This window comes from Topomyia yanbarensis, chromosome 3 (assembly GCF_030247195.1).
Source record: "Topomyia yanbarensis strain Yona2022 chromosome 3, ASM3024719v1, whole genome shotgun sequence".
NCBI lineage: Eukaryota > Metazoa > Arthropoda > Insecta > Diptera > Culicidae > Topomyia > Topomyia yanbarensis.
Genome location: NC_080672.1, coordinates 19,750,884 through 19,764,416, shown reverse-complemented (window position 1 = coordinate 19,764,416; position 13,533 = coordinate 19,750,884). Strand labels below are relative to the sequence as shown.

At 37.5% G+C, this 13,533-nt stretch overlaps 1 protein-coding gene across 1 annotated transcript in view; it reads right to left on the bottom strand.

Annotated features, from left to right (window-relative positions):
* The window catches only part of LOC131691945 (toll-like receptor 6), a 277,845-nt gene that overhangs the window by 12,956 nt on the left and 251,356 nt on the right, over window positions 1–13,533 (bottom strand). Inside the window, exon 4 of the mRNA XM_058978725.1 lies at window positions 16–123. The gene's annotated coding sequence lies outside the window, so the exon portion shown is untranslated. The remainder of the gene's footprint in view (window positions 1–15; window positions 124–13,533) is intronic.

Sequence of the window (13,533 nt, the reverse complement as noted above, 5' to 3'; positions counted from 1 at the left end):
TTCGGAAATTTTTACTGCATTGAATCCTTGCTGTTGCTGCTGGTGCTATGTACGACTACTACTGGTCTTACTCCTGGCTGGGGGTCCCCGACGGCTGCCAGCTTTAATTACACTTCGGTGCAACTGCAATAGAAACAAGAGAGGAAGAGAGGTAAAAATTAAAGAAAACTTTGAAATTTATGTTCACAATCATTGAATGGAAATTGCTGCTGCTGCTGCTACTGCTGCAGTTGGTCGCCCCGACATGAATTGATAAAGTAAGCAAAGTAGAGACTGAAAATTGAGTCCTTGTTCGAGTGTGCACTGTTAGCTCGGAAGGGATTTATGTTTAATTATGCAAAGGAAAGAAATCACCAAAGGCAAATTTTTCTGAATGTTGTATAGGGAAAGTGAAGCAGTGAACCCGGAGGTTGACCTCTGTGGTGAGTTGGAAAGTTATATGGGATAGGACAACGAACGAGCGCAGGATAGGGGATGGATGGTTGGATGAGAATGGGATCGATAAAGCGACCCCGAGGAATTGTGCGGGAATCGATATTTATTTATGGGGAGATATTGTCGCTCTGGGAAGATGCTGTTATTCGAGGATTAGATTTCGATTGTCCTTTTAAATTGGATAGGTGGAATGAAGCACTCGGACAAGAAACGTGTTTTTACGTTTGTTAGAAAACGATTGTTCTACTGCATTCGTTTCGAATAGGGTTCGTCGCGGTGCGGATGTGGGCGGTAAATGGATAGTCCGCACCGCAACCGCAAAAGAATAATAAAACCGCACCGCTTACCGCAACCGCACTGCATTTACCGCACCGCACCGCGCGGTAATGCGGTAAATGCGGTAAAATTCTGTATTTTTGAAAAATGTGTTGAAAAATTATTATTTTTTTTTGAATAACCAAATATAATAAAATATTACTCTTATTTACACGTACATTAACTTTGACGGACTCCTCAGAATGTAACATTTATTAAAAAATTTAAAAAGTTGACACTTTGCAAGTTTATTAATAAAATTCCGTACATTTTGAGATAAATACTTTCGAAACAAGGTAAATCTTAGCATAGCACTGAAGTCATATGAAATGTAGCTGTACTTAGGGTTGTGGTACCGGTAATACCAGTACCGAAAATCCCGGGAATACCGACCCATTTTTGGTACCGTAATACCGGTAGTGAAGAAAAGCCAGTACCGGTATTTTCGGTACCATACAATTTTTTTATGAAAAATATGTGGATTCTCTAGGGGGACATGTTTCAAAATATCGGTCTGCAAGATGACTTTTAATTATATTAATTACCTTCTATACCTTCTATAAAAACAATTACTAGCTCCCGTTGTACTGAACGGAATGTTTAAATTCTTTATATAGTTATTATTAAATTTTAACGATCTTGTACTAAATTTCATAATATTCACATCTAGCGTAAGAGACGTAAAAATTTGCTATGATTTTTTTATTAGCGACATTCTGATTGGTTTCCATTTTTTACTGGGTGGCACGTAATAAGACTATGGTCTAAATCATGTCTTTGGTTTGCTCTTAAACCTTTATTTATAAAATAAAGAACAGCGATTTAGCAGCTAACAATTTTAGACTTGGTGAGCTACTCCAAATGGAGCGATTTGTGATTATTAGTGATAGGAAAATTCAGCAAAACTCCATAGTTTACAGGAAAGCAAAGAGCCTTGGTATGCAGGTCGAAACCAATTTACAGCAAATCAAGAGAGGAAAAGCGAGCAACCTGCTCGGATTTACTGCCATTCTCGCTTTGATTTACTGTTATTAATAGTGTTTCTTACTTTTACCATCTGTTAAAGTCGATAAAAGTCGCACCGCTTAGCAGTTATTGATTTCATAGTGGCCTAGATTTCGAAATAAAAGAAGGTGCCGCATACGAAAAATATTTTCTGCTGAAATGAGTCATGCCATTCCGAATCAATTAAAAACAATAAACATGTTTTTTGATCAGCACAAATCAATCATCTGAGAATAAGGTCATCAGTTTCAGCATTCAATTTCATTTTGAAGCTCTTTTCGAATTTAAAAAAGGGCTTCAGTACCGTAGTACCGGTTCTCGACAAAAAGGGTCGGTACTGCGAACCCTACATGTACTTCATCATTATACATACAAAAACGTTCTTCCGCAGCAATCAATAGGAAAACTTTTAAGTTCTCCAAATTAATCAAAAGTTCTCCAATTTAATCAAAATTCACAGTTGAGAAAATGTCGTCGTAAACGATTCATAATTCCACGATTGTCAAGAGGAATCGGGAGAAATGATGCATTTTTAAATTGGATTTGATAGTGCAATTCAATTGTTTTTCAATGATTGTATTGTGCATTTTATATATTTGAAAAGGTTCGCTTGTAAATTTTTAAAAGTGTTCAAAATATGACGTAAAAATACTGATGCCAAATTATATTGGACACAGCTTATAGATTTTATTTCTTAGTAACAGATTGTTTTATCATATTAGAATAAACAAAATGTAAAAAATCAAGTAGCGATAGGTCGAATACAGATTATATTCGGATTTATTTTCCAATCATTGTCAAGTCCATGGAAATTAGAGCAATCAAATGTTTATTATGTTTCCCTATTGTAAGGTAATAAGTTTCGTCGTTCTTAAATGGTAAAAGTCAAAGTTTTAATTCACTTTTTAATGCAGACTGCAGACTTATCAATAATTTTTTTAAGTGCGGTTGCGGTAATACCGCGCGGTAAATGCTCATTTCCCGCACCGCATCCGCAAGAAAAAGTGTCTTACCGCACCGCAGATTTTGCGATGCGGATGCGGTAAATACCGCGCGGTTGCGGTAAATACCGCAACCGCGACGAACCCTAGTTTCGAATACACTCAAGTGGCTTATTGAACAGGGACGTCCCGCGCAAATTTAAAACCATGTGAAAATACGTTTTAATTACTTTTTTGATGGTTCAAATATCAATAAATCATGAAAAATGTGTGAAAAGCGCCTTGACTATGATTTGTTTCTAAATGCTATACTTTGATATTTATGAAATAAGTTTGGAATTTTTGGTGCACACTTCACGATTTTGTGCATTCAAACTATCCAAACATAGGCCAATGTTCGAAAGAAACGATTTTTTACTTCGAAAAAAATTAAGAATTGGGTAGTTTTTTTCTTTTTAAAAAAATGCGACTCTTAAGCAGTGAGAGTGACGGTTTGAACAATAGGTTTGCGGGTGCCAAGCTCTAGCACCATCAGCTGTAGGACCGCAGTCCATTCATATCAAAATAAATTTCAAAAATCGTTTTAAGGTACTTAATTCATTGGAGTAAAAACATTTTACAACAGTCATTTTAGCGATTTTACATATTCCACAATGTTTGTGTTTGTTTGTTTATTGTCCAGTAGCTTAAGGCACACGCCTTTTAAAACACTACTTCCGGAATAAGTACGTCATATTACAAATGTAATGTTATCCTAAAACTATCTAATTATCAAACTATTTAATTGTTCCAGAAATTCAAACAGTCCCTCTTAAAAATTGTTTCCGTTGTTAAACACTTTACATCGGCCGGCAGCATGATCCAGTTTACCACACCTCTGACAAAAAATGAGTTTCCATAAATTAATGTCCTGTTGTTCGGAAGCACTAAATTCTGCCTGCGTTGACGTTGTGACTGTGCTAATTTACAGTACAGCGTAGATGGGGATTTCGTTGCCAGAATCTTCCTTATAAATAGGCAAGAACGGTGCGCATAATGTGTAGACAGTGAGCATCCTACTAAGTGTGTTTGCAGATGACTCACTGAGTCGTAGCGACTGAGTCCGTATACATATCGCACACATGAGTTAAGCGCAGTATGTAGACGAATATTTGCAGAAGCGCTGGGATGGACGTGAAGAACGCTTTAAAAAGTTTTAATTTAGTGGCCATTGGCGCGGAAGAAGTTGTGCAGTACAAAGTTCGTAGTCCGCCATATATTTTACCACACTGCTGGGCTATTAAAGCGTCCCAGCGAAGATCCGTTTGGAAGATATATCCTAGGTTGCTGGTGTGATCAGTCCATTCAATCGTATGTCCATCCATTTGAAGTACTAGGTCTGAGTTAGCTGCATAACGACCCCGGTTCGAAACAAACAGACCTTTGCTTTTGCTGTGATTAATCAGTAGATCATTTGTTCGACACCATTTAGCTACTCTATCAAGATCTTCGTTCATCATGCGGGTTAGCTCACTAGTGCATTGTCCAATTCTAGCAACGTAAAATTGAACGTCATCTGCATATAATTGTATGGAGCAGTGCTTGAGCACAGTAGGCAGATCATTAATGAAACAACAGAAAAGCAGTGGCCCAAGCACCGATCCTTGCGGTACTCCTGACATCACAGCGGCACTTCTTGAGTATTTATTATTACACACGACAGTCTGCGCCCTTCCCTGTAGATAGGATTCAATCAGGTCAATTGCTTGCGTCGAAAAATCAAATTGCGTTATTAGTTTATTGCAGAGTTTTCGATGAGGTACTGTGTCGAATGCTTTGGTGAAATCCAGGAACAGCAAAATACCAACTCCTCTTTTATCCAGTACAGAAACTAGGTCGTCATGTACGCGCAGCACTGCGGTTTTGCAGCTTTGGCCCTTTCGAAATCCTGCTTGGTACACTGAGAGTAATTGGTTTTCTTCTATATAAGAAGACATTTCGTCGCTGTTGTGCTATCTTATGACAAACGCCATTTTGGGGTAAACGGAGTTAGATATGCCACATTACTTGTTTAAATAATCTCTACAAAATGGCGTTTTCAGAAATTTGAAATTCTACTTGACTATTTGGATATAGCGAGAAACACGATGAGAAATTGTGAGCTTTTTGCTTCAAATCACTGTATCTAGGAATTTGCTCAAGTTATATTGAAGTTTTAGATGTTTTTATGTGTGAAAATGTCTGAGGAACACAATGGCTTAAACATTTTCAAAAGAAAATTACACGAGTTGTGAGAAAAACACAGTTTTAGTTTTAAACTGTAAATAAAGGATATTTGGCAACACTGTAACCAAAAATAACAATGAACGCAAAAATATGAATAAAAATTAAAAAATTGATGATTTTTTTCTATGGAAAATTTTCCATGTACGATTATGACACGTCATACAAATTTTGTCATCAATACACGCCTATGACACGTGTGAGTGCGACTTTTGTTTACATTCATAGTAAAAACTCGCAACATAGTCAACCATTTTCTCCAGAATGAAATGTTTTCTATGATAAACTCCATAAATTCTTATTTTACTTCTAACTTTTTTTGTACCTGATTTTTCGCGTTAGAACACGCAACTTTACCGAAGAGGCCAAATAACTGTGAATACTTTATAAAGAGTATGGCTGATTCTGATTTTATTTTATCTCGTTTTTAACCTTAGAATGCTGCACTGAGGTACACATGTACCCCACACCTTTTTTGGAACCGTGTGAAGACGAGAATTCAGCATTTACTGACCTGGGACCCTAACCATAACCTAACCAGTAAGTACCAATATATCACCGACCAGAAATATTTATTTTCATTTCAATGTCCACCCCTTTTCGTGGCATTTTCCAAAACCCGATTTTTAAACTTTCACTCTTCCAAATAATTGCACTTTTTCAAAAATTCTATTTAATAGTATTTCTAGAACATTCTTTTAACTTTTGGAATCATTAGATTTTTTTCATAGTAAAAACTCGCAACATAGTCAACCGATCTTCGTAATATTTGAGAGATTAATGCAGAAAAGATAGAAGCATCAATTGTCTTCTTTGAATTGTTTATACCATTTGTAAGTTTCAAAATATTCAATCTCAAACTTTAAAAATCGTTTTTCTCGAAATGTGCTCAATGGCGCTTGTCATAAGATAGCACAACAGCGACGATTTGTAGTTGGATGATTTTCTCGAATACTTTTGATAGAGCACATAGAATATTAATAGGTCTCAGGTTACTAATAGAATTCAGTTGAGGTTTCTTACGATGCGGAAAGATTTTTGCGTGTTTCCAACAAGAAGGAAAAACAGATGTTTCGATGAACTTGTTGAACATATATCCCAGCAAACCAGTAATCGTATATAAAAGTTTACAAAAAATTGCCAATAATGACAGACTAAATCAAAATTACAAATAGTGCAAGCAAAAATTATGTTTTGTTGTAAAAAGTTCACATAAAATGCAGATCTGTGATCGAAATACAATTTTGACTTGAAGTTATTTATTAGTCCATTACAGCTTAAAACAAAATTGTACATGCGGAAATTTTGAAACATTGTATAGAAATTAATTTGCAATTGGATTAAACTGCAAAATCGTTCAAAAAAAAATAGTCACTTCCTTATAGCACTTCGCAAATCCTCTGCCAGACTAGTTCAATATTTGAGCAATAAAAAATGGCTTGAGTAAAGAATGTAGGTTTTGATTTGACAGGTATAGAAGGTATCATTGGAGGGCCATATTTAGGTTGGATTATGGTATTTTTAGATCGTAATCACAAAGCGATAAAAATGATCAAATATAATCGTTGCTTGACAGTGTATAAATAGGTGAGTACATAGCGGCTATGCTGGGAATACGAAGATCTCAGGTTCGAAACTGTGGAAGTAAATCGTAGAAGGTAATTTAATAATTGATGTTCCAGTAACTCACCCATGAAAAATAACATATCTACCAGTGTGGGCGTAACTATGTCTTATAACAGAATTATAGAAATTTCATCCCGATTTTTTATTTTCATGTTATTTTTAAAATAATACTCTATGTTAGCACATTGGGGACCTTCAGCTGCATAAACTATCATGTGTGATTGTAAAGTTGATCACATATAAACAGATAAGCTAGATGATTGTATAATGCTTTTGATGAGATCAAAATTCGTCGTAAATCACATAGTTCTACTATACCGATTTGTTGTACGTATATGGCCTCCACTTTTGTTCACGTAGAAGGGATCTGTGCATTTTATACAATCAATTTATATCGTTTAAGAGTACAGTTAATCAAATTGCAACTTATTAAAGTGAATCAAAATGTTGGCTGGGATGTTATTGGTGCCACAATCAAGGGTAGAGCGATCTTGATGAACTTGATTGGTAGACCGTCAACCCCTACTGCCTGTGATTTGATGTTCCAGATTGCATTCACGATTTCCCACCATTGTACCGTATGAAAAGAAAAAGTGAATGGTGTTGATGCAGCTCTCACCCGTCCTGGAGTGTGTGTCCGACTATTGTTGTGATTAGCCAGGAAAACGCTGTTTACATCATCGGGATCAAAGTCGCACACCTGTGGTGCCCTATCCTTGCCAACTCCAAAACTTCTCACTCGTTTCCAGAGCTCCGCTGATTGAATTCGGGTATCCAGGAAGTTCTCCAGATATTGCTTCTTAGCTCTTCTAATTTTCGCATTCACCCGGTTGCGTAACATTTTATAGGCTAGTCGCTTTGCATTCTTTTCGTGTGGGAGCGCTCTTACCCAGTCTTTATAAGCAAGAAATGTAACCTACAGACGTCGAAGGAAAACCATTTATTGTAATTTTTGCGATTTTTGCTTCTTCGCTCGGGAATGCAGCTGTCATGCACTCTCTTAACGTGGACATTGAAAAAATTCAGCAGCTCATCAGAGTCCTCAATGGCGTAAAACTCATCCCATGGCACAGAGTTAAAGGCGTTATGCAAGAGTTCCGGATTAATGTTATCGTAGTCGCGAAATTAAATCGTGTTGGGAAAGGCCCGGGAAACTGACCTGGCCGAATCGTAATGTTCGTACATTGCTACTAGTGAGAAGCAGATCTAATTGCGAGCATCCATCATTATGAAAAAACGTCGGTTCTTCTCCTACACAGATAATCGAGAAGGATTGCAGCACCGTCTCAAGCTGACTGCGTTCCCTGCCTGGTCGTAACATGTTCGTATTAAGATCTCCAACCACGACAATGTTTTCATAGCGTTGAGTAAACTCTGCCAATTTGTCAGCCAAGAAGAGCGAACAGTCGTTGTTCGGTGGACTGTAGACAACCACCAGTAAAATTCGAGAACCATTCACAAGAAATTCCAGAGCCAGACCCTCAGTTTTGTCCTCTGTGCCAACTGTTATTTCAGTGCTTGCGATTTTACTGCAACGAAGATGATTTCTGTAGTATACTACAATTCTACCCCCGCGTCGGTAGAGACTGTCGTTTCTGACTGTCGTAAACCCATCAATAGCGATACTGCGATCACTGTCCTTAGGAGTCAGCCATGATTCTGTGAAGCACGCAACTTCTACTTTTGACGTCGTTAAAGCCAGTCGCACTTCTTCTAGTTTATTCATTCTCCTTGCGCGTAAACTTTGAGAATTTCCATGACAGATATTAAATTTTCCCGGAAGTAGAACAGCATTTAACACAGCTCCAGGGATATTTGTCGAGGTGTGGTTTAGTTGAGGGGGCATTCAGACGAAAAATGGGAAACAATTTTTAGAGGGATAGATAACTAAAATATACTCTGACATAATACGATCTTCTTAACAAATATTACAACAGCACTTAACAAACTTTAAAAGTGAAGCGCGCATACATACATAATATTATGTTCAAGTGAATTGAGCCAGCTCGTCTTCAGATTGCACAGCTACTGGTTGTCCTTCGGTTGTTTGCCGGAGGTGTACCATGCCTTGTTTAGTAAAAACCGCCGTTAACTTCCCTGCCTTCTTCAAACGTATAGCTGCCGCCTTTACCTTCCGAGCCGAAGTAGTGAAATTTTCATTAACGTAGACTCGCCGATCCGATGCCAGACCCAAGTCACGAAGCTTGAGGTCACGTCTTCGTAGATAGCTTCCGTAGAAATCATCCCGCACATTTCGTAGTCCAAACTCCACAACAATAAGGCTATCATCACCGTTTTTAAGGGAGCGACTTTGAATTCGTCTGATATCTGCCATGGGGATAGAGTTGTCATTGTATCCGATTTGTTTACACATAGCTTTGAAGTACGTTCCCAAATTCTCGCCAGTCATAAACGGGACACCACTAATGATGAGCTCATTCCTATTGCCAAGATTTCCGACAGATTGCGAAATTTTCTCCACTCTCTCGTGTAGTGAGCAGTACACTCATTCTTGAGAGCAGTGATTTCCTGAGTGACATTCTCTAGCTTTCCTTCCAAGTCCGATTTTACAGTATCGATTTTGATATTTATATCACTGCGCAGGTTGTCGATCATCTTATTCGTTTGGTTGAATTGATTCATGAGCATTGATACTGCACTTTCCAATGTGAGAGGAACAGGCACTTCGTGTTGATCATCATCTTTCCGTGAGCGCTTGTTTGTTTTGGTGTTGATTGTAGCAGCAGGAGTACTCACTGGCACGTTCAAGTTGAAGTTGCCCGGAGGAGTTCTTTTCAAAGTATTGGTCATTTCGATTTCTGGGGGAGTTCTGGTGATGCTTGCCATTTCCAATAGAGTCAACTGTGGCATCAAAAACAAGCTTGCTTAGATGGGCAAATGGCGACAAAGATGATGGCGTAAAAACTTTGATTGGCAACGACGGTAACAAATTGATTAGCACGACAACGATAACATACGCACGACTACCGGAAAATTCTGCGGATTACTTTAGCACTACTTCAGGCGAGATAAGTAGCTACTTTCTTCACTTTTAAAGGTTTGTTTATTCCGCGTTTTACTCGTGATGCATCCCAATGGAATACAACACACACACTGTGTGTGTAAAAAGCGCCATCTTTCGGCAATATTTTTTTCTTTCAAATTTATCATAGTAGGCTATAGAAAATTTAACTCTTGAACCGTTTTCGACAAAGCTGTGCAGAAGACATGTTGTCTCTGTCAGTCACAGTAATCGAGTAATGCTGCAGAAATATTAGGATTAGGACGTCAGTAACAACGAGAGATTCTCTTTGGAGTCTTTCGCTTCTGTTCATTACTAGGTCGTTTCAACATTTACTACTTAACTCTTTGCATAATATACTCGTAAAAACCGTCGGCTTCCGATATGTACTGGAAAATTAGTGCAAAGTGTTATAGTGACGTCGTTATAACCGAAAGGTAAAGTAAACAAAGAGAGGCTCTCAATGTTACTTACGTCCTATTTTGAATTTTCTCCAGAATGAAATGTTTTCTATGATGAACTCCATAAATTCTTATTTTTACTTCTAACTTTTTTTGTTCCTGATTTTTCGCGTTAGAACACGCAACTTTACCGAACAGGCCAAATAACTGTGAATACTTTATAAAGAGTATGGCTGATTCTGATTTTATCTCGTTTTTAACCTTAGAATGTTGTATTGAGGTACACATGTACCCCACACCTTCTTTGGAACCGTGTGAAGACGAGAATTCGGCATTTACTGGCCTGGGACCATAACCATAACCTAACCAGTAAGTACCAATGTATCACCGATCAGAAATATTTTTTTCATTTCAATGTCCACCCCATTTCGTGGTATATTCCAGAATCCGATTTTTAAACTTTCACTCTTCCAAATAATTGCACTTTTTCAAAAATATCGAAATTCTATTTTATAGCGTTTCTAGAACATTCTTTTAACTTTTGGAATCATTAGATTTTTTTCAAATCGGTTCAAAATTCGCAGTTATAGTAATTTTTGTGAAAAAAGTCAATACTGCGATTTTTTCACTTTGCCTTTGGTCACATCAATTTATATATCATCGTTTCAAAAAAATTCCCTACTTTCACCTACACGGCTGTTTTCGCAATTAAAAACGAAGAAAATGATGTATTATACATTTCTTTTGTGTACATTTTTACCTGCGAAAATTGCGATCAAACGCGTGGGGTACAGTTGTACCCCAGTGCAACGTTCTAGGGTGGAAAACGTAAGTGCAACGTTCTGTGTGTGTGTGTGTGTTAACCATCCTAACTCCCACTATCTGGTAGTGATTTACAGAAAAAAGATGTTTGCATGTATTTTAACATATCCATGCAAATAACTTGGTTCAAGGATTTAGGTGTTAGCTCAATTGACTTTCCGATGACCCATTTCGTGTACAGCGCCAGACATGTTCCGAGGTCATCGTTCCATCAACCAGCCCCGCCTTACTGTAATGTTTGTATCAAATGGATTATAACATTACAATAAGACTTTCGATTCCTTACATAAGGTAAGAAATCGACGCGTATTTAGTGTATTTATTTGATTTTTGTATATATAAATTAGAACGTCTGTAGAAAAATATACCAGTTTTTCTATTTCCTTCCTCATCTCCTACTTACACGAGTGACTGATACTTGCTTATCCATTTTTCGTCCCATTCCAAACCTTCTCCAGATATCTTCAAAATCTCCAGCTTCTTTATCACGCATCAAACAGCCCGATCAATCCTTTCTCATTCTCACGTTTGCAAGTACAGCGCAATTTATCAACAACAGTATGCATGCAGCAGATACAGAAGACTCCACTGGCCATGCACGTGGTCCTGACCCGAAAAAGGTTTGGAAAATGTCGGAAGAAAAAGAAAAACTGACTTGCAGGTTTCCGAATGTGGAACTAAGAAATTGGTGCGACACCTATCGGGCGATAGCTACGGGTGACGCGCTGATAATTCGGAATCGCCACTTTTTTCACCAAGTGACGCCGAAAAATTTTCACTTTTTGGGAAAGATTTATCACTGGGAGAAAAACACTTTTTTGTGAGTTTTTGATCTCCACTATTATTATTTACGTTGTTAAAACACTTTTTTCTTCCCCGCATCGGGAATAGACGGCCCCTAATGCGGGGGGAGCACTTTTGACACTAATGCTGTGTGGCTTTGAATCACTTTACGCCGGGATGAAAAACTCCAAAAAAATCACTGAATTCCACTTCCGATTTACGAAAACCGTTCACCGAGTCGTTCTTGGTATTTAAAAACACTTTTGTTTGATAATACGTACCGAAAAACTACGATTTTGGACCGACTAGCGAGGAACTCCAAAACAGTCGACTGATCGCGGCTAAGGTGCACACTAAACCCCAAAAACGTAAGTGCAACGTTCTAGGGTTAAATTCGTATAACTTCACTATGGTCAAACATTGTAATTACACCGGATTCTGTTTTTGCATGCACTTTTTTGCACGGTTTTGCAAAATAACACGATTTTTATGTATAAAATATCTATTTCGATATACCAGATTAATGATACGATCATCCCGATAAAAGAAAACCGTTAAAAAAATCCGTGCTTTTTCGAGAAACCATGCAAAAAAAACTATTTTTTTATATGCATTTAGCAAAGGGCAGCTGAAAGTAAATGGCATTGGATATTTGCAAGGCAAATGGTCTGCCAATATGTAAATATCGCGTATTTTTCAATTTTAGGAAAATAGTTTTAATCAAAATTCAAGTTATGGTAGTTGAAAATCAAAAACGTTGGGCAATGGTTTTTATACAATTATTTTCTTCTTAGATATAATTAAATAATATTCCGGCTCGGATATCACATCGTATTGGCAATAAAGCAAGGGTATGTGGCCAAGTTCCCTGGGAAGTGCCACTGCACAAAGTATATTTAATTTTGCTTGTTCAATTTGATAAGCTAAAAACTGATAGCGGGGATTTTAACATGCAGTGAAAATTCGTATTGTTTTATTTTTACAACAGCATTCAAAGTTTTCGATGATTTTTATTAAATAAGGTTATTGCGTATTACGTAATGTGTTCATTTCAAAATCAAAATGTCAGATCTACTAGGTAAAAATGTGTGTAATATGTGAAATATTTAATTAGCTTATTTAGGAATTAATAACCCACAACCGAGCCACACCTTAGCCTATCTTGGCATGCCTGCTTGGTGAAAGTGATTGGGATGAGAGAGGGGTGGGTCTGAAGAGGGTGCATTAGGTGGTCTGTTGTGGGGTATTGAGGGGAAGTGGTTTGATGGGAGGAGTTGCTTGATGGGGAAAGTGTTTAGGGAATGGTGGAGTGTACTATGGGGGGGCAACCTCTCACTGCATACTACTAGCTACGCTCCTGTTAAAATACAGAAAACCTATATAAGTCGTAGTTGGCCCTCCGGAATTAGGTTAACGATTTCTATACAAGAAAAACAAAAAAAATGCCAAAGTCCAACAAAGTCAATTTTCGTCAATTTTTTTTTATTGAGGCAGCGTCAAATCTCGACGTTTTATGCATTTTAAAGACATTTTACATCAAAATTACGATTTGAAATTGTACTCTAGACGCCCCATTTGAGCATTTTTCAGCTTCTGTTTATATGGAATCACGAATCGTCGAAGGTGGCCAATGTGGTCAAAGCGACTTTGGTTAGTCATTATTGATCTAGACTGGCAAATCAAAGTAATTTTGCACGAATTTTAATAGGCATAAAATTTTATACTATAAACACATAAACAGGCACCATCATTTAGATATCATTGTCAAATCAATCAAAAAATTCAATGGCAGCCGATGCGAAGGTTGTACCTTTCATTTGAGACTAAATTTGTGCGAATCGGTCCAGCCATCTCTGAGAGACAGCGGTGTTATTTTTTCCACATGCACACATACATACACACAGACATTTTCTTATTTCGA